The following is a 27,671-nucleotide window of genomic DNA, read 5'->3' as shown; positions in this document are numbered from 1 at the left end:
GCCACGATTTAACCTGTTTCGAAGGGTTGGGTCCCTTGTCTCCCCCTCCTCCTCCTCCTCACTCGCCGCCCGACCCGCAGTAAAGGTACTTACTGAGCCTTTCCGCTGCTTTTCTTAACATAGGATCAGAATCTCTATGGATTTTTCGCCACATTTCTAAAGGGAGTCTCGTTGTGGAAACTATTAAATGTATCTCGCATTGAAATCCGCACCAAATTTCGAGCCACAGTAGAACTTCACCAATCTTGGAGATTTTGCGCTCGTCTAAATTATACGTGCCTTTTTCGGTGCTCCTGCAGCAGCTTTCTGTCGTGTTTTGTGTACCATGGGGGATCAGTTCCGTCTGATATTATAATTTATTTGGTATGAATCTCTCAAGTGCTGCTGATACTACTTCTTTGAACTTAAGCCACATATGGTCTTCACTTACATAGTTTGGGAGGATTGGAGACTGTCTCTTAGAAAGACGTCAACCGAAGTTTTAGTTGCTTTTATAAACATATATATTTCGCATTTAGTTTTGGTGAATTTCTTTGTTACGGAATTGAGCCTCGCTACGAATCTGTGTTCACTAATTCCTGTACCCGTCATGATGCTCAGGATTATTTGTGGCTAAGAGGTCAAGTGTGTTTTCGTAACCATTTACAATTTGGATGGCCTCGTGAACTAATTCTTCAAAATAATTTTATATAAAGCATTTAGAACAATTACGGAAGTTGTTTTCTATCTACAGTAGGGAATGAAAATGTATTTTTGTCGACATACGAAAGGTAGATTGAAGTCACTGCCAACTATAATTGTATGAGTAGCGTACCTATTTGTGATGAGACTCAATTTTTTTTTAACTGTTCTGCAACTGTTTCATCTGAGACCAGGGGTCAGTAAAAGGAGTCACTTATTAATTTATTCCTGTTGTCGAATATAACCTCTGTCCATACTAAGTCACAGGAACTAACCGCTTCCACGTCGCTTGTGAGCTGGAACACACATTACATTATTTTTCCTTAAGTTGTGCTTCTTGTTTCTGTTGTAGTAGAGATCATTACAATTACGGCTTTTCCCTCCAAAACCTAGGATGCTTACTCTGTGACCCTGTAAATACCAGAGCTAAACAATGTAGAACAACAACGTACGTTACAAGCATAGCATTCTGTATTACTTCATTTACTTATTTCTAACATTTTAAAATTGTACGTCGACTTTAGATGGTACGTCAATAACAGATGTCCTTATCTCTATTTAGTGAACGTATTTTCAGTCATGTTTTGAACATTGTCCCAGTACACTTTATTAACTAATGTTTCGCCGCAAGGCATATCGGATTTTAGAGTAAATTAATATTAAGTATGTCGTCCTTCTTTTCAAACATTCACATACCCATTTCTTCTTTCCTTATTGTCTTTTGGGCATGCAGTTGTAGCAATTAAAGTAGGCACAAATCCAGCGATAAAAAAGAAATGATTAGCGTACATTTGCATTCTGTTTACATCGTTCCTTTCTTGTTGCTCCCATGGCGATGGACTGTTTCTATCGCAATCAGTAAGCGCGAAAGGAAGCTACCGTACAGACAGAGGAATCTATATTTATACTTGGCAGAACTAATTACATACTGACATAATCGTCGGAATTGCTTTCGTTTACCAAAAGATACAAATATTTCGATTTCGGAAAAGAAGCTCTGTATTTGGCCAAGATGTGGAAGAAGAAGGTCCCTTAAGTACTGGTTGTATCGAGTAAGATGTGGAGACGGCGGTTTGAAAGCGGACAGAAGTAGTACGAGGAAGGGCGTCCCTTACCTGAGGGATCGCTACCTGGCGAAGGGGCAGGTGTGGCAAATGTCCGGCATTCTTGTAGACATTCTGCAAGCGCCCACGGATATCTGCGATGCTCTGGTTTTCCGCAAAAGGAAACTCAATGACAGTTTTCTGCTCGGAACACACCTCTGTTACAGATGCCGTTCCGAAGGCTTCGTTCAGCGCCACCGCTTACTGGAACTTCATGAAACTATAGGGGCAGAAGGAGAATATTCCACGATATCTCACTACTAGTTCCTTCTTTCTCCAACCGCAACTGGTTGAGAATAAAAAGGGTTTCATTGCTTATTGGACGGCCTCGTATTTCTGTTGCGTGTAACTGAACATACAAGAGTCCTGAAACCTGATTCAGTAGGCAATGACACATCGTGGAATGTGAGCAAAGTACTGCCTCAAGTATCTTTGGCGTTACGTGAGTTCTGTACGCAAATAAAAGTGACTAGTTTCGTGTGGCGTACACGACAGGCATGGTGCGAAGATACTATTCAGCCCACAATTGGCCACACTGTTTTCAACGGTAGATGAACTGGTGGAAACCTCCATTGTGAAACACTGGATTTTGCCTATTCACTAAAACGTTCCCTCTGGAAAAACGCCTCGTCGCCATTCTAGAAATGTTTATCATAAAATGGTTTTGCGACGTTCTTTTCACGAACGTTTCTCGCCGCCAGTCATTTTTTTAAAAATATGTGTCAGCGTAAACGCGGCAGACTGGGCATCGTTTACGTTCCATAAGAACGCAGCATTCGCGGAGATCCGAATAAAAAATATCGTCCGACTATACGAGTGTGTTGAGTTCTGTCATATTATCGAATATGGTTATAAATCTTTGAAATATGTCAGTGGAGCGCTTTTCGGAATTTCATTAATTACGAAGACTGAAGCACTATTTAATTCCTAAACCCTGTGAGTAAACTTCTCACGCTAACATTTCTCATTTCAGTAACTCTCTCTGTAACTACTCATTAATTAATAGCAACCTTTATTTTTTCCCTTTTCTTTATTTTACTGTAACCAAAGGAGGAGAAGTGGCTGAATTTCACTTAAAATCATCTGATTTCTTCACGTTAAAATTAATCTTCAAGTACTCACTTTGCTAACGTGGTAAACTGAATGTTGATTTTTTTGTCTTTTTCTAATAAATTCACAAAACGGAGACTTTACTTCTTTCTCTTCTTTTGCAGTTGGTGACTCGATTACCATATTTGTGTGTTTGTTGTTTTGCGAAGGGAAACTCAGAATTTAAAGGGAGAAAAGATAATCATTCCATCACTGTATACAAAAAATGTCGTGGTGAAAATATAGCACTGCAGCATTACCTCTGAGTACTATTTTTGGTCCCTTTTACTGGGATAGAAGCCTTTGCCTGTCAGGTATGATATGGAAGTGGCCGACAAATACGAACCCACTTACCAGCCAGTAAAAATAGCGGTACTGCTATATACGCTGACTGAACCAATCTTAGTATTTAACCATTAGTGTTAGTTACATTGGTTTTGGTACCGTCTGTTGACTATAATTACATTTACTACAAAATTCAGCTCTCCTTTTTTAGTTGTTACCATCTAGCGTCCGGCGTTCTCTTGCGGCCTGCTTTGGGTTTAAACATTAATACCACCGCAGCTTTACGTCCCAGTACTGTCTTCGGCTTCTTGATTGCAATACAGGGATATTACAAATGATTGAAGCGATTTCACAACTCTACAATAACTTTATTATTTGAGATATTTTCACAATGCTTTGCACACACATACAAAAACTCAAAAAGTTTTTTTAGGCATTCACAAATGTTCGATATGTGCCCCTTTAGTGATTCGGCAGACATCAAGCCGATAATCAAGTTCCTCCCACACTCGGCGCAGCATGTCCCCATCGATGAGTTCGAAAGCATTGTTGATGCGAGCTCGCAGTTCTGGCACGTTTCTTGGTAGAGGAGGTTTAAACACTGAATCTTTCACATCACTATGCGTGAAACTTGCCCGCACACGTCCAACCGTTTCTTCGCTCACTGCAGGCCGACCCGTTGATTTCCCCTTACAGAGGCATCCAGAAGCTTTAAACTGCGCATACCATCGCCGAATGGAGTTAGCAGTTGGTGGATCTTTGTTGAACTTCGTCCTGAAGTGTCGTTTCACTGTTATGACTGACTGATGTAAGTGCATTTCAAGCACGACATACGCTTTCTCGGCTCCTGTCGCCATTTTGTCTCACTGCGCTCTCGAGCGCTCTGGCGGCAGAAACCTGAAGTGCGGCTTCAGCCGAACAAAACTTTATGAGTTTTTCTACGTATCTGTAGTGTGTCGTGACCATATGTCAATGAATGGAGCTACAGTGAATTTATGAAATCGCTTCAATCATTTGTAATAGCCCTGTATATGTCCTTGCCTCTGAGGGACGAAATGGACATATCCACAAATAAATACTCACTTTCTAGCGAAATGAGAACAGCAACACTGCTACAATTGCCGAGTGGGGCGATCGTAAAATTTAACGATCAGTGTTATATATATTGGTTACGGCATATGTTGTTACTGTGAGTACTTCAAGAAAGTCGTTTTCGCTACTTCCAGCCTATTCACACGAAGAACAACGAAGAGGACACCGGGTGCAATGTCGGGAGATTACGGGGACTGAGCGGACATTTGATACCCCAAGACACCCTTATTCCATAAAAAAGAAGAAGAAGAAGCTTATAACATTTCGTTTTCATTCTGCAGCATCGTCAAACGATTACTGCTAAATAACTATGGAACATGCTGTGGGGACACATCCGGACAACAGCGTGGGGAAGTAACAGAAAGGCAGTACGTTCGCTTAGTCCTACGATGCTTGTGCAGTATCTGCAATAAAACGTTCAATCGATAGACAGAACTTTATTCTGCGACCAGTCCATGTCATGTAGTAATAAAATATGACGCTACATCATAGGTATGGAAAGATATTTGTAAAAATATCCGTCGTAAATACATCATGTGCTTAATTTCGTAAACAAGGTACAATCCGGCTCTGCATTAAATATTATACGTTCAGACATTCACGAGGACACAAGTAACTCCAAACACATTCACCTCTCTGTGTATTATACATACCGCTGGTTTTATCCGATAGTTAAGCATACTGGAGTAAATTCAAGTTTACGCAGTAACAAAAATTAATTCTCACTATGCGTCCAATCCGCTTATGCTGTATGACGTAGCGTATGACATCCGAAAGCACTCTCCCAGGATCATCAACGGCCGCAGCCTCTCCGCGCACAATGGTGACGAAGCGGTTAATATTCTGAATTACACATTCATTAAAAAAGGAGTATCGCAGCCTATACTATTCAGTAATAACATATACGTTACCGCTTCAAAATAACGTTTTAATAACGCGGCTCACTCCAATATAACTTGACCTCATTGTTCAGTTATTATCACTCGGTGAAATGCCGACAGGGAACAAAGTGTAATTTGTAGGTAAGCGGTTTACGATGCGGCTAGCGTACAAAATAGCTCTCCACTCGCCAAATAGGGTATCGTTCCGGGGAACCATTTCAGTAAACACTTTGCAGTATTTTACTTTGCTGCTGTAAAACAATAACGATGCAGCTGACAACATTCGACTAGAGTGTTATTCTGCACAACTTTCCGTTGCATCTCTGCTTGTTACGAAGGCAATGGAGTAGATATCGGCAATATCTTAGTTTTGTTACATTGCACACGTTGCAAAAGAACGTAAATTAACTGTCGGCTGAAGTTACAGGACGGTTGCGTTACTACGATAGTATAAGGTAAGGGTTGTACCTGTATTTCGATCAAATGAATGAGCTGCAACACTGTGCCCGAAATAAAATTCTTTTTTCTGGACTGTTTATCACCTAGTCCACCGAATTAAAGCGTCGCAGTACTTCACATGTAGGGATCTGTCTGAAGCACGTTCCGATCTTCCCTCGAGCAAGTTATTAGACATAAATGTATAAAATCTTTTTGGATGTTGGGCGACGCCATTATTAAACTTTGCCTCGGTTCTCTTCTGGGCGAGCAAACATTAATTTGGCTGCACGCTTTCTGTGTTTCTTTGTCCTTTTTGTGCCTTTTAAAGACGAGGCCCAACACCCAAAAGGATCTGATTCAAACTGCCACTGCTCGTAGAAACCTACAAACTCTGTAATTGTTTTTAACACATAGTTCTTTAGAATACATCGTGCGGCAGGGAAGGGACGGGGCGGGGGGGGGGGGGGGGGGGGGAGGTGTGTCCTCGCTGTAGGTCGCTCCAAGAGTGCGAAAATAAGTCTATTTTTTACTACTTACACGTAACTTCCCTATTTTACTGGAACACTGTATAATGCTAGTTTTGAAAAGGAGAATCAACGAATTACTCTTTGACACTTTGCCTCACTTTGACGTAGAAATAGTTGTTACAGCTGGCCCCCAAAATCAACGATGGTACATTTAAGTTTTTGAATGCCTGCTCTGCCACATGGCGCATTTCTCAAAAAAATGGCGAAATAGGTGAAATCCCCGTAGGTGTTTTTGGGTAAATACCTGCAGATCTAACACGGTGACGACAATTTTTCGCCGGCCGGTGTGGCCGAGCGGTTCTAGGCGCTACAGTCTGGAACCGCGCGACCGCTACGGTCGCAGGTTCGAATCCTGCCTCGGGCATGGATGTGTGTGATGTCTTTAGGTTAGTTAGGTTTAAGTAGTTCTAAGTTCTAGGGGACTGATGACCTGAGATGTTAAGTCCCATAGTGCTCAGAGACTTTTTTTTGACAATTTTTCAATGATAACTCTCGCAAAACATGACACTCAACACACACTACGTGTATCTTGTCTGAAGATATGATTCCAATGTGTATAATAAATATTAAGGGGAAACTTTCCAGCGAAGCGTTGAAATCTGTGCTTCTAATGTCGACACCCAACAAAGGACGAATGGAAGCAGAACTCATGGGAGAAAAAGAGGCTTGCTATTGTGAAGTAAAGACGTGCCACAGAAAGAAAAGGGCATGCTATTGAAAACAAAACGGTGTAAGCGAGATTTTATTATATCAGTGCCAAAAAACTGAAATAAAAAACAGATGAAAAAGCCAACTGATTATTCTCCTGTGTCGGATTCAGACCTTTCACATCAAGACAATAGCTCAGATATAGATAGGGGCCTACTGTTTGGCGAAGAAGTATCCGAAGAAGAAGAAAAAGAAAAGAGTCTGCGATTTCAAGGAAGAATCAGAGGACCTACCAAACTACGCTATTTGCTAGTTATCTAGGCAGCTTAGCTTCAGTAATGAAAGTCTTTCAGGTTACCCTATTAATCCTCCTTTCGTGGAGAAGACAATATTATTTTTTACAAATATTTGAAAGGACTATGATGAAATTTACGAGACACTTCCGTTCAGTATTGTGTGTTGGATAACTTGGCTACAATATTAGATTGTAATAGAGGGTTATTTTAAGTGTTTTTATGGTGCGCAGTCATCCATTTTTATCCATGTTTATCTCAAATGAAGCAAAACCTCGTAATTCTTGCTTTAGCTACATTGTAATTTTATCTATAGTTAATAATCAGATAGAGTTGGAATTTGGATGGGTTAGTCGTAGGACAGCAAACCAGCCTAAGACTTCAATTTGAAATCGCAGTAAAATCTACCGCGCGTTGAGCAGAATATTAGGAACACTGAGAATTGCGGGGCTTTACGCCTACATACTCTATGCGTCCTTAAACTTTTCCTGTCTAGTGACATATCTTTCCAATCATGCGTAACTACTACACCACACATTTTCTACACTTTATTTTTGTATCGTCTACTGCCCCTGTTGTTCTTTTTTCTCTTCACTGCTCCTTACAGCGCCACGTTAACTATCGCTGAATGCCGCAGATGATGCCCCACTAACCTGCCCCTTCTTTTTAAAAGCGTCTTTTCTCACTTTAGTCTTTCTAATACTGCTTCAATCCGTACCTCGTCTATCCATTTATTTTTTTCACATTCTCCGATTTCCATAGCTTCACTTTTCAAATGCTTTGAGGTTCTTCTTTCACGGATTTCCGGTAGTTCGCGGCAATGTTGTCCTCCGCGTGCACGTTTTGAGGAACTTTCGCATTTCCAAATCAATGTCTGGTAGCTAGAGAACTCTTTCACCGGAAAAAGCTTTCCCCGCCTGTGTAAATATCGTTCTGATTGTTCCCTTGCCTCAAGCTATCCAATGTAATCTCGCTACGTAGACAGAAACATTCGTTTATTCATTAGAATTCATGCAATCCGAAGTGAAACTCTTCTGAATTATCGCACATTCATCTGCTTAGCTAATGCGTCACAAGCGATGTAAAATGTAAATTACCTTGAGACGAATCTGTTTAAAATATCTAAAATGAAATCAACAATAAAACAGTATTGTACTTTGTGGTGTCACCGCCAGACACCGCACTTGCTAGGTGGTAGCCTTTAAATCGGCCGCGGTCCGCTAGTATACGTCGGGCCCGCGTGTCGCCACTGTCAGTGATTGCAGACCGAGCGCCACCACACGGCAGGTCTAGAGAGACGTCCTGGCACTCGCCCCAGTTGTACAGCCGACTTTGCTAGGAAAGGTTCACTGACAATTACGCTCTCATTTGCCGAGACGATCGTTAGCATAGCCTTCAGCTACGTCATTTGATACGACCTAGCAAGGCGCCATAGCATTTGATAATTTATCTTAAAGCTTGTTCAGTAACGAGAGATGTTCGACAATTGTGGATTAAAGTTAAGTATTATATCAACTACGTACTTTATTTGCTACTATTAATTCCCTTAACTGTTCCAGACCTCGCGCCAGCCTGCGTGAGCTTAAGCGCATGCCTTACGGGTTCCTCTCATTGTGACTTGGCTGTCTTGCCAAGTCACTACATACTTCTGTTCGCACTCCCTTCCTCTCTGCCTCCCTTAAATCACACGAAAGCATATAAAATATACAGTTAGATACGTAGTCCTTGGTTAAAAATGCACTTTTAAAAGCAAATAAAGCTTAGGGACTCATGCGTCACAGAGCCATGCCGTATTTGGATTAGGGATGTTGGATGGTTATCCGTATTTACAAAATATCGATATCTGGAGCTTGAAAATCGAAACTTAAGTCCTTTAATCTTCGCAAAATCGATGTTAAAGACGAAATACCGACCTCTGATGCTGGCAGAAAACCAGGCGACTCGTTACCACCGTTACAGGTGTGGCATCTGGACACGGCATCCGCGAGCGATACCCGGCACATGTGCAGAGCGGTAGCCGAACGCAATAGCGGCACTACGACTATACGGGTGCAGTATTTGGACACGGTACCCGGACCGTGCAGTACGGTGCGGAACTGCGTGGCACTTTCAGGGGGACAGCCCCCCCCCCCCCCACCCTTCGATAGACATCAACCGTACATACTTTAATTTTTGAGCAACCACACTCTCGCACAGAGCGCAAGGAGTTTCTGTTCCCTGCTTCAAGGTCGAAAAGAGAATAAAGAAACATATAGTTGATAACCGTATAGTAGTCGTTTTCCTTTTGGGTCTGTATCACCCTGTAATAAGAAAATGCACTCAGGGTCATAAAGACGGCTGGGGGTTATAACTCATTCAGTAACATGATAGATTCATAAGCAAAAAAATAATTTAGCTACTACAATCACCCGACTGACATAATGGATTCAAATAGATTAATACAAAAATAGGTTAAATGGCTGGCCTATAACTATCACACACATTTTGTCTCTTTTTAATAATGAACTGCCAAGTCCATCAAAAACTGAAAATGCATGAATTGCTAAGTCTCTCCAACACAGTGACAACAAATGTACGAGGATCATTCGGAAAGTAAGGTCTGATTTCTTTATTTCAAAAAACAGCTTTTATTTAAGTCCTTTCAGGTTTCTCTATTTACCTACATACTCTCCACACGTGTTTTAACATTTGTATTACGTACTACAAGCTTTTGTATCTTTAAGTTACAGACATCTGGCATCTATGTGGATAATCAGTTTTTAACTGAAAAGCGTTTGCCGCCGTGAAACTCCCTTAGGTAGCAGAAAAAGTGAAAATCGCTCGGCTTCAGGTCTGGACTGTACGGTACGTGGACAAACTGTTCCCATCCAAAAGATCTGACGGTAGGTGGACAATCTGTTCCCATCCAAAAGATCTGATCAGATTTTTGGCCCGACTGGCAGAATGGGGTCTGGCATTGTCATGCAGCAACAAAACTCCAGACGTCAGAAGGGCACATCGCTTATTGTGTACTGCTTGTCGATGTTTAGTCAGGATAGCGCAGTAAGTGGCTGCGTTTATCGTTGTCCCTTGCTGCATACACTCGTCTAACACCAAACCATGTCCATCCCAGCAAACGGTTGCCATAACCTTATGTGTTGAGACTGGCTTTGATGTCATGTGACGCCATTCAATTGACTGACTTCTAGACTCCGGAGTCATCTGAGAAACCTACGTCTCGTCCCCCGCAACAGAATTCTCTAAAAACTGATCCCCTTCCTTACGATATCGGTCTAAAAAAATCAAGCGCACAAGCCATTCTTTCCATTTTCTGTTTCTCAGTAAGCAGCCTGTGAACACAAAGTGCGCACAATTTTATGGACATTCTCCCGCCTGTCCTTGATAGCTCTCACCTACTTACGCACTTCGCGGTCATTCACTGCATTGGTACCATACACATCACGTATCTGTCGATGGATTTCTGCTGCTGCCGCCGCCGCCAAGTTCCTGGTTGTCAAAAACCGAATCATGACCTATTTCACAGTCGGCGGGCTGATCAATCGATATAAACACTTTGAACTGATACTGTAAGCAGCACACAGCGACAGTACTAATGCAAATGGCGTCGTTTGACGAGCAAGGCATACTAGCAGTCGGCGTCTCTCTCTCTCTCTCTCTCTCCCTCTCTCTCTCTCTCTCTCTAGGTGTAGAATTATACTTTTACGAAAATTATGCTGTAGTCGCTGTTTCTTTTGAAGATTATTTAGACTGACTGTATACAAGGTTATTATAGCAGAAGCACAAGCACGGATTAAGGAATGACGTGGAAAGAAAATCAGTTGTGTCCTTTTGAAAGGAACCACACCGGCATACGTCTTCAGTGATTTACGAAAATCATTTAATCTGGATGCTCTGTCAAATGAGGGTCTGGGGTCTCAACTACGGCATATCTCGTCAAAGATCAACCCACCCCTAAGGTGCGGGTTGGGTTGATTTGGAGGAGGAGACCAAACTGTGAGGTCATCGGTCTCATCGGATTAGGGAAGGAAGTCGGCCGTGCCCTTTCAAAGAAACCATCCCGGCATTTGCCTGAAGCGATGTAGGGAAATCACGGGAAACCTAAATCAGGATGACAGGACGCGGGATTGAACCGTCTCCTCCTGAATGCGAGTCCAGTGTGCTAACCACTGCGCCACCTCGCTCGGTGGCTAGGATGTCAGTGGATGCGAAGGTGGGAGAGAAGAAGCGTTGTGATCTGACATTCAGTTTACTTCGACCAAGACTACAACTACTCCAGCACTTGGCCCTCGTTCTTACAACTACTGATGCTGCCAACCACAGGAAAAGTTTCCACTGAGGTAGTATCGCTGTGAACTTATTGAAAGGTTAGGTTACGAAATTTAATGTCCGCCCCCGGTAGCTGAATGGTCAGCGTGACGGATTGTCAATCCTCTGGGCCCGGATTCGATTCCCCGTTGGGTCGGGGAATTATCTCCACCCAGGGTTGGTGCAAATGGCTCTGAGCACTATGGGACTCAACTGCTGTGATCATTAGTCCCCTAGAACTTAGAACTACTTAAACCTAACTAACCTAAGGACATCACACACACCCATGCCCGAGGCAGGATTCGAACCTGCGACCGTAGCAGCAGCGCGGCTCCGGACTGGAGCGCCTAGAACCGCACGGCCACCGCGGCCGGCTCCACCCAGGGACTGGGTGCTGTGCTGTCCTCATAATCATCATCATCATATCATCCTCATCGACTGCAGGTCGCCGAAGTGGCGTTAAATTGAAAGACCGGCACGCGGTGAACGGTCTGCCCGACGGGGGGCCGTAACCATACGAATAAATTAAATAATAAAAACTTTATTTAATAATATAATAAATGTAAAGCTGTTGCCTTCCAGACTGTTCATTTGACACCATAGTCCTATTCAAAGTCCCCCGTCTCCTTAGATCAAACTTCCCCAACAAATTATATGGGAATGTACAGTTAAACGTAGACTCTGAACCAAGGACGTTTTTACATATTTAGCGATAGGAGTTGTAAACTACAGTGAGCCATACTATTGAATAATAATTATAACAGTAATAATAATAATAATAATAATAATAATAAACAGTTCCAGTCGCTAATTGTTTCTATATTAATATGTATCGAAACTAAACTCCATTTTCATGGGGTACAATTCGAGTTTTCTGGTTTTGGCTTTCGTTCTGCCACTACATCACACTTTAGGGCGTGTGGCAGAGGGTACTACTGGTACCACTGTCATTTGTCCCCATCTCCGCTTCATTCTTGTGAGCTGTAATATCCGTGATTTTCTTAGTCGTGATTATTTCTCGACACATATATGCAAAGAAGTATTGCGTTTCCCGACTCCTCTTGGAACGGAAGGCTTTCGAATTTTAATAATAGGCTTCTCTGTGAAGCGAAAGGCTTCTGTTGTATCTCGGACTGGAGTTTGTTGAGCATATCCGCAATGCATGGACCGCACCGCTCTCCGTTGGATCCTCTCTATGGGGTGTAACGAACAGGTATGGGCCAACTTCCAGGATATCAGCGTAGGCATCGTTGGCCAGGAGGCCCCACCCGGGGAATGATGATGAGGACAACACAACACACAATCCCCGAGCGGAGAAAATCTCCAACCCGGCCGGGAATCGAACCCGGGCCCGCTTGCTTGGGAAGCGAGCACGCCACTACCCAGCTAAGCAGGCGGACTTCCAGGCAATATTCCTCACACATAGAGGAATAAAATGTGTCGTAAGGGTATGGCCTCGCCTTATTTCCATGTTAAAGGATGTTTTTTACCATCTCTTCACAATCACATTAATCATGGGGAACACAAATTCTTTGAATCACACTTAACAAACATAACGCAAATAACGAGTTTGTTTGCGTGGCCATTCTCTGCAGCAAGCACAGAAATATTTAAAAAAAATAAAAACCGCCTGCGTGTATTTCATTTCTCCTAGACGCTTTTCGCCTTTTTCGCTTTACGGTATCATCAGTGGGCTCTAGAATGATACAGTTTTGTTGAAATATGTGTGATATTTGAAGATTATAAAAAATCCACGTCTATTTTTTACGTAAATAGTGTGTGCATAAAGTTCTTCGCGTTTTTGGTTGGCACCTGCGTTTCCTCTCATCTCGTCACATGCTGTATGTCGCACTATACCTGTGTTTACGAAACATAAAGGTGTTTTTACGTTCGGAACTTTTTTCTCCAATTTTTCGTTTTGTTTGAAAGGAGGAAAAAAAAAAAAGATTAGCGATACGGGTGGAATCACAATGGGGGCCCCATGAAGTTCAATCTCTGGTCCGCTACTATTCCTTATTAACGGTTATCGAGAGTCCTCATGTCATCAACAATGATTTTCTGTCAATGTATGCGCAGGAATAACTGGTGGCTTTTTGCCATGCTCAGGGGAGAAACTTAGCATGCTTTCTTAGATAATATTCCACCTGTTCTGTGGAACATGTACCTTCACGAGTGCGTCAAAACATGTACTTCGTGCACGATCGAACTCCTTCTCGTTTCAGTGGTAATGTCCGTACGCTTCTAAGTAACAGACTCTGTGACAGATGGTTAGGTAGAGGTGGACCACTTGTTGGCCTCCACGCGCTGCGGATGTCAACGCACTGGATTTTTATTTGTGGAGGCTTATAACAGATCCTGTGCACGGAATCCCAGAACAAGGTGTGCATGAGTCTTACTGAGAAAGGTTGTGAGACAATACGCAGTTCTCCGAGAATACATCAGCACATCTGAGATTTAACGCGACGTCGGGCTGTTGCACGTATCCTTGCTAACATTTTGAAGATATCATTTAGGAATGTGTTTCATACTGTGCCGACACTTTCTTTTCCTGTGTGTTACTGATGTGTTAAGAGTTGCAGAAACTGAGCTCTAACGTAGAAACAAGGCACTTCCAGGCCCAGATTCATATAACAGACCACCTAAGCGCCGGCAGCTACGCTAATGTGACTCTGTGGTCTCCACAGATTTTTTTTTTCTTTAATCAAATTTTTACGTTGTTCGCCAACTGAAATACGTTGTTCGCCAACTGAAACCTCCTCTAAACTTTCCACACTCAATAAGGTCATAGAGGCATGGTCTTCGAAATGTACTTTGATCAAAAAGCGATTCTGGTAGCTGGAATACACGGTTTTTATTAATCATGCGTTCTGTGTTCTTGTGGTGGTATTTCGGTATTTCCACAGAAAGTTCATTCCCTAACACCGAGAAGTGAAATATCAGTTTTGATAGATTACCTTTCAAAACTTTTTAATACAGCGAAATATTTTTTTAGAAACTTTCATTCCATATTTTACCCCCTTCGTAGTTGAATATCTAGTACACGAATGTCGAGAAATACTGAAACATGTGTTTTTTATTTCTGACTGAGAAAGTAGATACCAATTTTCGTCATTCTAGCTTCGAAATTGCCTTAATAGCGAAATATTTTCAAAACACCTTTCATCCCTTACTCCGTCTCTCTAGGCGTGGAATTTAGAAAAATCTCTTGTGAAATAATGCTTACAGAGTAAGATCCACACCCTGTCCAAACGTCAAGTTTCTGTTCCGGCTAGGCGATGATAATCCAGTGAATCAGTCTGGCCCTATTCCATTCCCTTAATGGTTGGTTCTCCAAAAACGGCGAGACACGTAATTTTTTCACTTCTAACTGAGAAGCCAAATACAAATTGTCATAAATACAGCTTAAAAATGCTTTCACAATGAAATATTTTCATAAAACACTGCCCCCTATTTCACTCCCTTAGGTGTTGAGTATCCAAAAACAGTGAAATGCATGAAACTTCCTGGCAGATTAAAACTGTGTGCCGGACCGAGACTCGAACTCGGAACCTTTGCCTTTCGCGGGCAAGCGCTCTACCAACTGAGCTACCGAAGCACGACTCACGACCCGTCCTCACAATTTAATTCCGCCAGTGCCTCGTCTCCTGCCTTCCAAACAGGGTGGCCACGTAAAAATCTTCATAGATTTATCTTCAAAAATGCTTGCATAACGAAATATTTCCATAAAAATTTTCAGCCCCTATTTGACCACCAAAGGAGTTCAATTTCGAAAAAGAGGGCAACGAGTATTTTTCGTTCCTAATCAAGAAGCCAAATTCATATTTTCATAGATTTAGTTTTAAAAATGTTTCCACAGTAAAATTTTTCATAATTTAGTAAAACAATAAAACACGTATTTACTTCTAATCGAGAAGTCAAATAAGTCTATACCGATTTTCATAAATGCAGCTTTAAAAATGTTCTTTAATAATGATTAATTTTATACAAATTTCACCCACTATTCCACCCCCAACGGGGTTAAATTTCTTGAAATGCCAAAACACGTATTTCTTTTTTCACACCGAGAAATCAAATGCCGATTTTCGAAGTTCCAGTTTAAAAATTGCCTTAATAGACACAGGTTTTTAAAAGGCGTTTCATCCCATATTTTACCCCCTTACGAGTGGGGTTTAGAAAAATCGTTTGTTAAAACGATGCCTGCAGTGTAACGTCAAACCATCTGCTAATTTCAAGTTTTTACCGTTAGTAGTTTGGGCTGGACGATGATGAGAGAGTGAGTGAGTCAGTCAGTCAGTCAGGACACTGCCTTTTATATACGGAGAAGTTTTTCTTCGTCTACGTGTGAGGAGTTTCTCCTGAAAGTTTGGTCGTATATTTTTATTACACCCTGACAAGGGCCCCAGATAGACGTACAGTGTTCTAGAGACGGTTGAACCAGTATTTTCAGAGCCATTTCTTTCACGGATGGCTTATATTACCTAAAGACTTAAGGACTCACTAGACTATGTACTTGCTGGCAAGCAAATATGTCAGTTAACAGTATGGGGAAAACTTGTGTGTCAGTACTACAGATATACGTAGAGTAGTCTCAGTACTGTTGCACTAGAATTTGGATGAAGCACATTCTACATCTACATCCATACTCAGCAAACCACGCGACGTTGTGTGGCGGAGGGTACTTTGAGTACCTCTATCGGTTGTCCCTTCTATTCCAGTCTCGTATTGTTCGTGGAAAGAAAGATTGTCGGTATGCCTCTGTGTGGGCTCTAATCTCTCTGATTTTATCCTCGTGGTCTCGTAGGAGGAAGCAATATACTGCTTGACTCCTCGGTGAAGGTACGTTCTCGAAACTTCAACAAAAGCCCGTACCGAGCTACTGAGCGTCTTCCACTGGAGTTTATCTATAATCTCCGTAACGCTTTCGCGAATACTAAATGATCCTGTAACGAAGCGCGCTGCTCTCCGTAGGATCTTCTCTATCTCTTCTATCAACCTTATCTGGTACGGATCCCACATCGCTGAGCAGTATTCAAGCAGTGGGCGAACAAGTGTACTGTAACCTACTTCCTTTGTTTTCGGACTGCATTTCCTTGGGATTCTTCCAATGAATCTCAGTCTGGCATCTGCTTTACCGACGATTAATTTTATATGGTCATTCCATTTTAAATCACTCCTAATGCCTACTCCCAGATGATTTACGGAATTAACTGCTTCCAGTTGCTGACCTGCTATATTTTAGCTAAATGATAAAGGATCTTTCTTTCTAAGTATTCGCAGCACATTACACTCGTCTACATTTAGATTCAATTGCTATTGCCTGCACCATGCGTCAAATCGTTGCAGATCCTCCTGCATTTCAGTGCAATTTTCCATTGCTACAATCTCTCGATTCGTACAAACTGCATGCTCGTTATTGAATTTTTCCATAACTGGAAAAAATAATATTGCTCTGGGCGTTCTACGTATTAGTTTTTCTACTTTTTACGGACCAGTCGGGCGTATTACGCTGCCAGATATATCATTTGTAGAGGCACGCCAACGAAAACTGCAAACGGAAGCATACGTGGTCGCGCCTGGAATCTAGTGGGCCCGCCTTTTTCGACCCGGCACGGATCGTGTTTGCACAGTGCTCGGGCGACCGCCGCGGCAGATAAAAGCAAGAAGCGCCCAGAGCCGGCGGACGTGATGGTCCGGCACGTAGCCCCGCGCCGGCACACAAAAACAAACGCCGCAAAGGCGGAATGGTAACGTAACGTAACGCGACGCGACGCGGCGCGGTTCTAATTAGGCCGCGCGGACCGAAGATGGCCATTACATTTCATTCGCAGTTTTTGCCGCAGCGCCACAGTACTTGCATATGCGAGGCGCGCCGCCGGCCGCGCGGGTCGTCGCATGCGAGATAGCGGCACGGCGCGGCGCCGCGTTAACCTTTCGGCGTGGGCCGCGCGTGCGTGACTCCGGCCAGGCTCCAGGCCGCCGGCCGCTCGATATTCTTACTGTACGCGAGGCGCGGCCAACTGTTTATTCGGCTGCCGCCCGAGGGGCGCTGGTGTTCTCCACTGGCCGGCGCAGCGCGAGCGAGAGTGAGCACAGGCAATGGTGTGAGGCCAACGAGAAAGGGAGCTCGCCACTGTCTCTAGTGACGTCACATCCCGAGTGCTACGCTTCAAACGGCAAGGTGTCGGACAAACGCGAAAAACAGGCAACCACATTAACGGGTGTGGAACGGGTTGCCTGACGTCAGGCGCTAGAGTAGTCGGAGCACCACCGACACCCAGACCTCGTGACTCAGTCGGTACCGAACATTGTATGTCGATGGAGTACAAACCAAAACACCACCGTTCTGGCTGTGTTGCTGGCGGGGCCGGAAGGTGCTAACTGCCACACCACGTATCATTGTAAGTCTCATTGCCTCAGCATGAATTGTTTGTACAACCAACCTACACAGCCTATACCTCAACCCCCACTACAATAATACATTCTGATCTGAAGCTTAAAGTTAGGCACCTCTTCAAGGGACCTACGCCTCCTGGTAAGAGGCGGCGCACGGCCTGGATGGAAGGATCTCAATTGCGGTCCCTCTCTTTTGAGCCTATGGTAGATCGGGGAAAACCACCGTTCAGGTTGTGTTGTCGGCGGGGCCGGGAGGTGCTTGCGCCTGATGTACTCTAGTAGGAGCCTTGTAGGCTCAACACAAACCGTTAGCGTCATTACCTCAATACTTTTACCACAAGTACCCTTTTATTAGCAACTTTGAGCCAACCACAAAATCAGTTACCTCTCTATTGTATATCGTAAATAGTTTAGCAGGCTGGACATGGAGGTCTTAGTCTTAGTTTCTAGCTTTAACGTACCCTAATCTCTTCTAGTTAAGTTGGTTTTTAGGATGGTAGATATTAAAGGCATGGTGAGCGATGGCCAGCGTCTTGAGGGTCATTCCAAGACCCGGGCCGCCACCCACAACCAGGTGACGGGCAATATTATACCTATCTCTTCTCTACTCAATTCTCTTCCTTCCTTCTTTCTAAATATTTAATTTCGTTTTGTTTATTAATATCTCACTTGTTTGTGTATTAGTTATAAGTTTTCGTAATGCTGCACAAAAAAGATATCAAATGGATGTAAACAAATAGAGCCCGCCTCCACGTGGCGGGACACGGGCAACGGTGTGAGTGGGGACGGGAGCCGGGGTGGTGTTACCTTCAGTCACTCCGGACCCAGTCACAGCGGCCAAGTAGGAACATACGACCCACCATAAGAAATTAGACGGTGAGTCATAAAAAATAAGCTGCTAGTAAAAAAAAAAACATCAATTTAGTTCGTACTGTATGCTGTCGTCCAGCAGAACATGTGCAAACGGTAATTAAAAGTATCGCTGCCGCTACGGAGGACAGGAAGAGCATATCTGTGAGGGATGGTATTGTAGATCTGTGACGAGATACAGCGCGCGGTCGTCGCACCAAAGATCCCGCGTTCAAATCCCACTTATGATTTTTTTAACTGTTTACGCGTGGAACTGTTGTATGGGAGAAAATATTCCTGACATGTAAAATGATTTTTCGGAGTTTGTAGCAATGTTCTTTTGGCAATTTGCTTTCGCTTCGTTAGTTGAACGTTACGTACTTAATACTGACCTTATTATTTTGTTTATTGTTAATTATTATTACTACTATTAGTTCCCCACGTGTGACGCAATTTTTTCTTTATTTCTCTGTTCTGACTGTATATTCTGTGAAAGTACTAATTTAACAAATGAAAAACGCGTAAAACAAATGAAAAAGCAATATACCAGCAAACTTAGAAAAATGGAAAAATGTGACTAAAGCTTTATCGCTTGATATTTATTATTATACGTGACATGTAAGTACTGTTTCTTTTTGTACTGCTAGTCATTACTTAAGACTTAAAAAATTTTTTCCTATAATTTTCAACTTGTGTCATAGACCAGTTTGAGTGTTTTACTTCTCATGAAGGCACTCATAGTAGCGCCGAAACCTAGGTCAAAAGATTTCTTTATGCGACCGCGGGCTGTTATTGCTTTAATTTTACTTTGTGAACGGTAGCTGACCACACAGCCATGTTCAAAAATTTAGAAAAATGGCTCAGCTCATGGCGCATTAAAGCTAACACCCGCAAAAGTCTACTTGTTATCTTCAGACACAAAAACTGTACAAGAAATACAGAGCAAACACTAAAAGATGTCAAGTTACAGTTATGGCGATAATAAATAATGCCAGAAATGCAAGCTAAGTATCTCATCTAAGATGTTCTAAACTTCCTTACAGTCATCCAGCAATGAGATTTTCTTGCAGGAAACAGCATAGCCAGCATATAGCAGGCCTACACAAGGAGCAGTCATATGAAAACGAGACAGATGGAAAACAAAGTAAGTAAACTGTAAAATAATCGCCATATCTGTTAATACATTTGTCCCGGTGTGAGATATGCCGGTCAGTGCCTTCATGGAGCTATGTTTGTGGTTGCCTACGGAACCATAATTATACCCAGATGTTCGGAAAAAAAACAATCGACGGCCACGAATGCTTTCCTTCAGGCCTCCAAATATGGGAATCGCAAGATGACTGTGTGGAGGTTGTGGGCGGGCCCTCATGTTGCCAAGGTTGTTTCAGACTACGCTGCAAAAGTGTCGCTGGGAAGCCCTTAAACATCTTCCATACAGTCCCGATCTCTCCCCATGCGATTTCCATATTTTTTGGAGCCCTGAAGAAAGACATTCGTGGGCGTCGATTTGCTTCGGGCGAAGAGTGCTCACCTGGGTACAGTCATGGTTCCGTAGGCAACAGCAAACATTTTTTCATGAAGGCACTCACCGGGTTGTCTCAAAGTGAGACAGATGTAGTAACAGATATGGCGATTACTTTCGAAGTAATGAACAGTTTACTTACTTTTTTCCATCCTGCTAGTTTTCATTCGAGTGACTCTTTTAGCTGATGCTGACCGTATTTGATCAAATCACTAACTTTTATTGAGAACATTTCCAGATTTACTGTCACTTCAGCCGAACATTCGCACTCCAGTACAGATATTGTAATTGTAAACTGTTGAAGCTGCGTTGGTGAAGTACCGGAGCTTCAAGCGCTGATAGAAAGCACCGAAGCTGAAATCGTTATAGGTACGGAAAGCTGGCTGAAGCCAGAGATAAAATTCTGCCGACATTTTCACAAAGGCACAGACGGTGTTTAGAAAGGATAGATTGCATGCAACCGGTGGTGGAGTGTTCGTCGCTGTTAGTAGTAGTTTATCCTGTAGTGAAGTAGAAGTGGATAGTTCCTGTGAATTATTATGGGTGGGGGTTACACTCAACAACAGAGCTAGGTTAATAATTGGCTCCTTTTACCGACCTCCCGACTCAGCAGCATTAGTGGCAGAACAACTGAGAGAAAATCTGGAATACATTTCACATAAATTTCCTCAGCATGTTATAGTCTTAGGTGGAGATTTCAATTTACCAGATATAGATTGGGACACTCAGATGTTTGGTTGGTTGGTTGGTTGTTTTGGGGAAGGAGACCAGACAGCATGGTCATCGGTCTCATCGAATTAGGGAAGGATGGGGAAGGAAGTGGGCCGTGCCCTTTCAGAGGAACCATCCCGGCATTTGCCTGGAGTGATTTAAGGAAACCACGGAAAACCTAAACCAGGATGGCCGGACGCGGGATTGAACCGTCGTCCTCCCGAATGCGAGTCCAGTGTCTAACCACTGCGCCACCTCGCTCGGTCACTCAGATGTTTAGGACGGGTGGTAGGGACAGAGCATCGAGTGACATTATACTGAGTGCACTATCCGAAAATTACGTCGAGCAATTAAACAGGGAACCGACTCGTGGAGATAACATCTTGGACCGACTGATAACAAACAGACCCGAACTTTTCGACTCTGTAAGCGCAGAACAGGGAATTAGTGATCATAAGGCCGTTGCAGCATCCCTAAATATGGAAGTAAATAGGAATATAAAGAAAGGGAGGAAGAATTGTCCGTTTAGCAAACGTAATAGAAGGCAGATTTCAGACTACCTCACAGATCAAAATGAAAATTTCTGTTACGACACTGACAATGTTAAGTGTTTATGGAAAAGGTTCAAGGCAATCGTAAAATGCGTTTTAGACAGGTACGTGCCGAGTAAAACTGTGAGGGACGGGAAAAACCCACCGTGGTTCAACAACAAAGTTAGGAAACTACTGCGAAAGCAAAGAGAGCTCCACTGCAAGTTTAAACGCAGCCAAAACCTCTCCGACAAACAGAAGCTAAACGATGTCAAAGTTAGCGTAAGGAGGGCTATGCGTGAAGCGTTCAGTGAATTCGAAAGTAAAATTCTATGTACCCACCTGACAGAAAATCCTAGGAAGTTCTGGTCTTACGTTAAATCAGTAAGTGGCTCGAAACAGCATATCCAGACACTCTGGGATGATGATGGAACTGAAATAGAGGATGACACGCGTAAAGCTGAAATACTAAACACCTTTTTCCAAAGCAGTTTCACAGAGAAAGACCGCACTGCAGTTCCTTCTCTAAATCCTCGCACAAACGAAAAAATGGCCGACATCGAAATAAATGTCCAAGGAATAGAAAAGCAACTGGAATCACTCAACAGAGGAAAGTCCACCGGACCTGACGGGATACCAATTCGATTCTACACAGAGTACGCGCAAGAACTTGCCCCCCTTCTAACAGCCGTGTACCGCAAGTCTCTAGAGGAACGGAAGGTTCCAAATGATTGGAAAAGATCACAGGTAGTTCCAGTTTTCAAGAAGGGTCGTCGAGCAGATGAGCAAAACTATAGGCCTATATCTCTGACATCGATCTGTTGTAGAATTTTAGAGCATCTTTTTTGCTCGCGTATCATGTCATTTCTGGAAACCCAGAATCTACTCTGTAGGAATCAACATGGATTCCGGAAACAGCGATTGTGTGAGACCCAACTCGCTTTATTTGTTCATGAGACCCAGAAAATATTAGATACAGGCTCCCAGGTAGATGCCATTTTCCTTAACTTCCGGAAGGCGTTCGATACAGTCCCGCACTGTCGCCTCATAAACAAAGTAAGAGCCTACGGAATATCAGATCAGCTGTGAGGCTGCATTGAAGAGTTTTTAGCAAACAGAACACAGCATGTTGTTCTCAATGGAGAGACGTCTACAAACGTTCAAGTAACCCCTGGCGTGCCACAGGGGAGTGTTATGGGACTATTTGCTTTTCACAATATATATAAATGACCTAGTAGATAGTGTCGGAAGTTCCATGCGGCTTTTCGCAGATGATGCTGTAGTATACAGAGAAGTTGCAGCATTAGAAAATTGCAGCGAAATGCAGGAAGATCTGCAGCGGATAGGCACTTGGTGCACGGAGTGGCAACTGACCCTTAACATAGACAAATGTAATGTATTGCGAATACATAGAAAGAAGGATCCTTTATTGTATGATTATATGATAGCGTAACAAACACTGGTAGCAGTTACTTTTGTAAAATATCTGGGAGTATGCGTACGGAACGATTTGAAGTGGAATGATCATATAAAATTAATTGTTGGTAAGGCATGTGCCAGCTTGAGATTCATTGGGAGAGTCCTTAGAAAATGTAGTCCATCAACAAAGGAGGTGGCTTACAAAACACTCGTTCGACCTATACTTGAGTATTGCTCATCAGTGTGGGATCCGTACCAGGTCGGGTTGACAGAGGAGATAGAGAACATCCAGAGAAGAGCAGCGCGTTTCGTCACAGGGTTATTTGGTAAGCGTGATAGCGTTACGGAGATGTTTAGCAAACTCAGGTGGCAGACTCTGCAAGAGAGGCGCTCTGCACCGTGGTGTAGCCTGCTATCCAGGTTTCGAGAGGGTGCGTTTCTGGATGAGGTATCGAATATATTGCTTCCCCTACTTATACCTCCCGAGGAGATCACGAATGTAAAATTAGAGAGATTCGAGAGCGCACGGAAGCTTTCCAGCAGTTGTTCTTCCCGCGAACCAGGAAAGGGAGGTAAAGACAGTGGCACGTAAAGTCCCCTCCGCCACACACCATTTGGTGGCTTGCGGAGCATAAATGTAGATGTAACACAGGCTTCAAAGATTCTTCGAACCAATCATACTTTGTCTCATCGAACCTCGGTTATCAGACGGCAGTGGAATACATGCGTCGTAAGCCTTTTGGAAGTTTAGAAAGAGGGAATCAATAGGTTTATCAGCATCCAGTAATCAGCATGACAACGCGTGGGAAGCCGCGAGCTGTGCTGCCACACGAGTGCTGTCTCCTCAACTTGTGTTGACTTGTCGAGAAGGTTTTTTCCCCCCTGAGAACTAAATTACGTTCGAGCTTAGGATATGCTCTAGTCTCCAATAATAAAGGGACATTATGGACGTCGATCATGTGCGGCTTCCATGTATGGTTAAGACATTGTACCAGTTCCTTCCGGCGACACTAATTCAAATAACTTTAGGAACATGTTGGGATCATTAATTAGGCCTCATTCTTGTCCAGGAGTGGCAGTAGATGTAGTGCTGCTTGACCCCAGTATCAGTCTTACTTTTCTTCCTTGCTAGCGCCTTATGTTTCCGAAAGAAAATTCTCATTCTAAAGACGGCACAATCATAGCGAGAGATACTAAAATAAAGTGCGCTGAACTGAAGACAAGAACCCCACTAGGCCTACGCGCGGATGATAGCCACATCTCCCGCTGAGTTGTGTGGTGGATTCCCTCTGGGACCCCTTAACAAATTTTCTGTTCCGCTTTTGTCTGGTACTGATGGAGTCATCCCACATAAAGTCTGCCAATGCGACTTCTTAGTACAGTGACTGCTGGTGGATCTGGATGGTCAGACAATGATCCTACAGTATCCAGATTAACAGTTCTCGCACGTCTCTTATTTCTAGGGGAAACATGACAATTTAACAGTTATCCACGGGAAGATTTTTGGAGTGAGAACGCCTTCGTCTGTTCTTCCGAATGCCTCAAGTTACGCTGGCGCAATGATCAACGCGCTTCCATGGCACTCGACTTCCACATTTAGGAGAAAGTGACTTTCGAGTAGTAAAATACGACAGACGCACAGTAATCCAATAGTAATAAGTAGACAATAAAAGTAGCGCTTGCTGCTCTACTTTACCGATGAAATGGAACAGCGCCTTACCTTGGAGTACTTTTGCCACCGGTTATCTGAAACAAAACAAACAAAAGTGGTTAGAAAAAGTTGAGGACTTATTGAACTGCGTACCAACTGACACACAAACGGAATCCATAAACTGAACGTGAAATCGTACAGCGGCACTATGTTTTTCTGGAACGACTTAAACGCTAAAGCGAAAAACTATTCCTGGAGCAATGCAACTTTATAAACTAGGACACGAAGTGTCTCACAAATTCAGGAGATAAAAGAGTAAAACTACTGCATCTAGGTGTATAATTAAAGTGAGTTTCATCTTCAGAGTTTTTAGATAGAGCAGAAACGCACTCTAGTTTATCTGGCGTTTACTAGTAGAAATTTACATAGCAGGACATATCAAAGTAACGTCAACACAGCGATTCTAGCTGATTTAAAAAAAAAAAAAAAAATTAAGTGCAAGCGGCTGCATTAGAGTGCGCCAGAAGATAGCATTAATAGCGACCCACACTTTCCACACGAACATCGTAAAGACGAATGTGTTGGGAGACACAGTCTTACGAGCACTTTCATTTCACGCATTGCGGAACATCGTTTTCTGTTCTTGGCAGTATTAATAAGTTGTCGGTATTCTGATAAATAAGTCACACTCTCGTGTCAGCCTGGGTTAACTATAGCTATGATTTCGTCCGGTGTATATGCGAACCGAACATAATATTCAATGTAGTCATCAAGACCAGAGTAGTGATGTCAATTTTGCGATCGGTTCGGGGTTTGAGCCCGCTCTTCACGAACACGAATGCTGTGCCTCAAAACAGTCCGCCATCTCGCTCGTTCACATCAACAGGGACGGGAAGCTTACCTACACTCCTTTTGGGGAAAGGCAAATGTTATAATCACTATCCGATTACCAGTCAATGCATGTACGCATGCCGTTGTATCTCCTTTACCATCTCTGGGTCTTATGTCTTTCACAAGGGCATAAATTTCTCTTCTCTAAATGCAGCTTCGACGAGATATTTATTTATTGCCAAATTATAGACCTGTCACCTGATGTTTAAAACAGGTCGTACATATTACAATTTTCGTTTTTCATTTTTTACAGTTTTCTTTTCTTTTGTTTTATCTACAACATTTACAAAGAATGATACTTTTCAAAATAACTATAATTTAAGGTTGAAACATAAATAAAATTTTGTTGTTTTTTGAGAAGAATATAAAAAGAAGATAGGATAGATGAGAGATTTGTTAGTACCATCACCGAATGTGACTGACGGTTTCTTCGAGCCGTTAACCGCCAGTCTCACACACACACACACACACACACACACACACACACACACACACACACAGACACAAATGGTTATTAGTAGAGAAATAATGTTGCTTATCCTATTTATCCGACGAGATATACAAGCAGATTTCGCTTTTATTTCGTTAACGAATGACGATTAAGCTCGAAAATCTCTCAACTTAGTAAGCTCGCGGTAAATTGTTGCCGATTGCTGTCAAGTGCACCGGCCACCAATTTGACTGAAACAGCTCGCAATGTACTGTGTTGATCAGTCCTTCGACACCCACGCAATGGAATGCAAAACAGTCGCTTTTGCGAGTATACATTAAAGAACAGTAAAAGCATAGAGAAAAAGAAGCCCGTGTGTGTGTGTGTGTGTGTGTGTGTGTGTGTGTGTGTGTGTGTGTGTGTCATTTTTATTAAATTCATTGATTTATTTTTCTTGCAATATCCGAAAGGCCTTCTCTTTCAACCTGGAACTCACCTTGTTTTATTAATAGATCAATCATGAAACAGAGTCGCTGCCACAAGATACGATCGATCGATCGTTTGATAGATGACGAATGTTGCTTAATCTAACTATGTTACAATGCTCGTAGCATGGAATCTAAAATGACTGATAACAGTAAAAGCTACAACAGAAATAAATATCGCCGGCCGCGGTGGCCGCGCGGTTCTGGCGCTGCAGTCCGGAACCGCGGAACTGCTACGGTCGCAGGTTCGAATCCTGCCTCGGGCATGGATGTGTGTGATATCCTTAGGTCAGTTAGGTTTAAGTAGTTCTAAGTTCTAGGGGACTTATGACTTAATATGTTGAGTCCCATAGTGCTCAGAGCCATTTTTAGAAATAAATATCGTTCTGCTTGTTTTGCGAAAAAGAAGGTGATATAAATAACTTAGACAAGTCGGTAGATATTTTTACCTTGGCAGCAATCAAAATGAGAAGAGACAGAAATATAAATAACAGAAGATGAGAACGAGGACGAATGCGACTAAAGAAGAGACGAGAAAAAGCAAGATAGGATTAATGACTGAAGGAGGGAAAAAATGGCTGGGAAAAGAAGGAGTGGGCATTTGCTTCACTGCTGAACAAGAGGGAATGGCCATTATGTTAATTGTTGAAAGAAAAATTACTGCAGCGACAAAAGGTAGTTACTTAGCTCTTTCTCAAATGCAAACTGGAGCCGGTTTTTGCATAGACCAGGAAGAAGCAGTGGATATGAAGATTTAGAATGTTTTCGTTTTACAGACGGGTACAGCAAGGATGCGAGTGAAATCAGTTCTTGTGTTACTATTATAAAGCAACGCGAAGTGTTTGGAAGTCAGAATCAGACGACGTATCGACAGCATGTAGCAGTCAGGTAATTCGACTGGTTACAGCTGTCCTAACTAGGTAAATGTGGCACTGACAAAATCGAACAAGCGATTTGCCTCTCCGGTTGGCGAACGTATATTTTTGATGACCGATTTCAACAGGCCAGGGAATTCCTTGAGACAGTACAACATTGTCTACATGCATCGTTAACGCTGACACGTCTGTTTCCGTTCTGAGTGTAACGTGCGTTAGCAGCCAGGTGAGGTATTCATTACGGTTGTGCGGTTGTCTTCGCACAAATTTATAACAATTCATCTCACTGTCAATTTATCGCCCATTCGGGTGGAAGTATCCCAAGCCCAGGGCCTCATGTAGACGGAGAAACAAGCACACAGGACAAAAATGCTTCATCGCGCCGTCGTGCCCTCGACGCCTTGCATAATTTGGAGGGGGAAAAAAAACAGCGACTCGTCGAACCACATAATATGCGTATATTCGCTACCACCTCTGTTCTTTACTTTATAGACATGGAGATTTACGTACCGCTGTGAGCAACGACCTTTTCGTAGGTATCCGAATCCAAATGTCCATTGGATGCAATGTTCG

At 42.9% G+C, this 27,671-nt stretch overlaps 1 long non-coding RNA gene across 1 annotated transcript in view; it reads right to left on the bottom strand.

Annotated features, from left to right (window-relative positions):
- LOC124789581 overlaps positions 1 to 27,671 on the bottom strand; it is a 663,455-nt gene that overhangs the window by 430,437 nt on the left and 205,347 nt on the right. The window contains exon 3 of the long non-coding RNA XR_007016138.1: positions 24,487 to 24,512. This is a non-coding gene — a long non-coding RNA (uncharacterized LOC124789581). The remainder of the gene's footprint in view (positions 1 to 24,486; positions 24,513 to 27,671) is intronic.

Source organism: Schistocerca piceifrons, chromosome 3 (assembly GCF_021461385.2).
Source record: "Schistocerca piceifrons isolate TAMUIC-IGC-003096 chromosome 3, iqSchPice1.1, whole genome shotgun sequence".
Taxonomy (NCBI): domain Eukaryota; kingdom Metazoa; phylum Arthropoda; class Insecta; order Orthoptera; family Acrididae; genus Schistocerca; species Schistocerca piceifrons.
The sequence above is the reverse complement of the archived record's forward strand: the minus strand, read 5'-3'. Positions and strand labels throughout refer to the sequence as shown.